The 3901-nt window shown below is 40.6% G+C and overlaps 1 non-coding gene across 1 annotated transcript; it reads right to left on the reverse strand.

The window, feature by feature from the left end:
* Positions 1-2579: 2579 nt before the first annotated feature.
* Positions 2580-2687, reverse strand: LOC112804146 (small nucleolar RNA R71). Its single transcript, XR_003202765.1, has one exon. It is a non-coding gene; the product is annotated as a small nucleolar RNA R71 (small nucleolar RNA).
* Positions 2688-3901: the final 1214 nt, after the last annotated feature.

A 3901-nucleotide genomic window follows, 5' to 3' on the forward strand; every position in this document is an offset into this window, starting at 1 on the left:
GACCCGGTACACTTGCCGGTGAGTTTTGTGTTGGATCGTTTTCCACACATCAATTCTGATTAAGGAATCTAAGAGATATGCGTTCGGTCTAAGGTAGAACAGAAGTGGTTGTCAGTCACGTGTTCATAAGTGAGAATGATGATGAGTGTCACGGATCATCAGATTCATCACGTTGAAATACAACGAATATCTTAGAGTAAGAATAAGCTGAATTGAATAGAAAATAGTAGTAATTGCATTAAAACTCGATGTACAGCAGAGCTCCACACCCTTAATCTATGGTGTGTAAAAACTCCACCGTTGAAAATAAGTGATGGTCCAGGCATGGCCGAGAGGTCCCTCAATTTCAGCCAGAAAATACCTGAAATCATAGAAAAATAAACAAACTCATATTAAAGTCTAGAAATGTGAATTTTACATAAAAACTAATGAAAAATCCCTAAAAGTAACTAGATCCTACTAAAAACTACCTAAAAACAATGCCAAAAAGCGTATAAATTATCCGCTCATCAACCACTCAGTCTAAAGCTTTTCACTTGGACCTTCATGACACAAGCACATGGTCAGGGACAGCTTGATTTAGCCGCTTAGGTCAGGATTCTATTCCTTTGGGCCCTCCTATCCACTGATGCTCAAAGCCTTAGATCATCTTTACCCTTGCCTTTTGGTTTAAAGGGCTATTGGCTTTTTCTGCTTGCTTTTTTTCTTTTTCTTTCCTTTTTTTCTTTATTTTTCGTAATTTTTTTTCGCAACCTTTTTCTTTTTCACTGCTTTTTTTCACAGTGACGCGCTCGCATGCCTGATGCGACCGCGTGGATTGGAAGCTGCAAGAATGACGCGAGTGCATGGACGACTCGCACGCGTGGTACGAAAAACGCTGAGTGACGCGAACGCGTGGACGATGCGGCTGTGTGACGTGCGCGATCTGTAGAATTACAGAAGTCGCTGGCATAGATTCTGGGCCGTATTTCAACCTAGTTTTTGGCCCAGAAACACAGATTAGAGCCAGGGAACATGCAGAGACAAAAGGAACAATTCATTCCGCATAATTTCGAGTTTTTAGATATGATTTTACTCCTCCCCTAGGTTTCTCTTTTTTTGACATTCATAAATTAGGATTTGAAGATTTTTTGGCTTTAGCTTTTGAGGAGAGTCTACCTCTGGAACTGGTCATTATAGTTTGTTATTTACTTTTCATTTACTCTTCCATATTCTTAATTTGTCCAGAGTTGATATTGGATTATTTTCATAGTTTATTAATACAAATCTATTTTTACTTTTAATTAATCTCTTTCATTATTTTTTATTATGTCTCTTCTTATTTCCCCCATTGATTTTGTGAAGTCTACATTTATGATGATGGAGTAGTTCCCCAACTTGATTGGGAGTTGATTAAAAGGAGAACCTTGAGTTGGAATACTCAAGAGTTCAATTGTAATAGGTTCATTGTTGGTTGGCTTGTTAGTCACTAACTCTAATCCTTCCTAAGGGAGAGGATTAGGACTTGTGAATAGAAGTTGACTTTTAATTTGACTTTCCTTCATTCGTTGAGGGTTAACTAAATGAAAATAATGACTAATTATTAATTGATCTTGACAAAATTTCAACAAGGATAGAACTTCCAATTAATCTTCTCCCGGTCAAGATTTTATTTAAATCATATAAATTCTCTAATTTAATTTTTTGTTCATCAAACTCAAAACCCATTTGGAAAACTTCTGATTGATAAAATAGCACATCTTCCTGCAACTCGTTGGGAGACGACCTGGGACTCATACTCCCAGTATTTTATTTCCAAAATTTGTGACAACTCTTTTCTAAATTGATAAGTGGATTTTCGCCGGTTAAGAACTGTACACGCAACGCCATTTTTCTAATTAATTCTTAATATGCCAATTTCCGCTCACGTCAATTTTTGGCGCCGTTGCCGGGGAGTTGCAATAGTGTGATAATTTATTGATTGGATTTTATTTAATTGCATTTTTCTTTTTATTCTGTTACTATGAGCTGCACGTTTCTTTCATTAAATGACGCGTTCACTTCTTGATCCAAGCTTGCCAGTATTTAACCCTGAGATTGAAAGAACTATTTCACGTATAAGGCAAGCTCGGCGTCGGCTAGTCCTCTCTGAGGATGAATGTGAAACGTCATTTAAGGAAGAAACAAGCTCCCTCTCTACTAATTTAGTTGATTTACGTGCAGGTGACATGGCAGCACCTAGGAGAGTCACTATCCAGGAGGCTGGAGCCCCTGATTTTACACTACAGCCATACCAGGCACACCACCCAATAGTGGCTGTGGACTTTGAAATAAAGACTGCACTACTCAACTTGATGCCCAAGTTTCATGGCTTACCTGCTCAAGAGCCTATCAAGCACCTTAGGGATTTTCAGACAGCTTGTTCTACTGTTAAGCGTGATGGTACTGACGAAACTTCTATTCTGTTAAAAGCCTTCCCATTCTCTCTTGAGGGAAAGGAAAGAGAGTGGTATTACACTTAACCCGGAGCAACTGTTTCTAACTGGGATACGCTTAGAAGAGAATTTTTGGAGAAATTCTTTCTAGCTGAGGTTACCGATAAACTAAGAAAAGACATTTCCATGATCGTTCAGGATGAATCTGAGACTCTCTACGAATATTGGGAGCGCTTCAATAATCTTCTGGAAGCATGTCCCCACCATATGATTGACAAGATAGTGTTGCTCGGCTACTTTACACAGGGCATGAAATCTCAAGATAAGACCACATTGGAAGGTGCTAGCAATAGGTCCATGAAAAAGTACAAGACTACGAATGAGGCATGGCAGTTGATCAGCGACTTAGCTGAATCTACTAAGAATCACAGGCAGAAACAAAGTCAGTCAAGAGCTATTGCAGAGGTATCCTTTAGCAAAGAGACTGCTGCTCTAACTCAGAGTTTATGTGAAATGACCAACTTACTGAAGCAGATGCAACTGAGTCAACAACAAGCTCAGCAAGTTCAGCCTTCTCCAGCACAGCAAAGCCAATAGTTGGTTCCACAAAGAGTATGCGGGATCTGTGCCGATTACAGTCATTATACTGATGAGTGTCTGCAACTCCAACAGGAAGACCACACTGTGGCAGCCACTCATAACTTCTATGACCGCCCCAATCAAGGGTACAATCAAGGTGGCAGCTACAACCATGGATGGCAGGATAACCCCAACCAAGGTTGAAGAGACAATTTTAACCAAGGATGGAGGACAATCATAACAGAGTAGGCAGAGATAACAATGGAAACCAGAGGTTGAATAACAATAACAACTTCAGGCAGCATAATCAGAACCAGGCCTACAGAGCACCTCATCTAAGGCAGCCTCAAGCATCTCAGCAGACCCCTCAGATCACTTATCCCTCTTCATCTCCTAATGATGAGTTACTACAATCTATTGATCGGAGACAACAAGCCATGGAAAATAACCTTACTTCTACTCTAAATGGTCTGAACTCTACCTTGCAAGCCCTTATCTCACAGATTGGATCACTGAATAACTCTAACAACCAGTCTTCAAGCTCTGGTGGACTCCCCTCTCAACCATTACCTAACCCCAAGGGTGGCATCAATGCTATTACCCTGAGATCTGGAACCACACTGCAAGAGAGGAATCCAGAGGAATCAAGCCCGCCAGAACACGCCCCAGCTGCGAATACGGTTGAGGTAGAGGATGTTGAAGAAGAAGATGAAGCACAAGGCATGGCTGAAGCAGTAGCAGCCCAACCAAGGAAGGCAGAACCCCAGCAAGCTGAAGCTATAAACGACGCCACTCCTATTCCATTTCCACACCTTGCTAAGAAGCCCAGAAAGTTGATGGAACTTGATCCCAAAATGGTAGAAATCTTCAAAAGGGTCGAGGTAACTGTTCCCCTTTTTGATGTTATT

The sequence above is a fragment of the Arachis hypogaea genome, chromosome 5 (assembly GCF_003086295.3).
Source record: "Arachis hypogaea cultivar Tifrunner chromosome 5, arahy.Tifrunner.gnm2.J5K5, whole genome shotgun sequence".
NCBI lineage: Eukaryota > Viridiplantae > Streptophyta > Magnoliopsida > Fabales > Fabaceae > Arachis > Arachis hypogaea.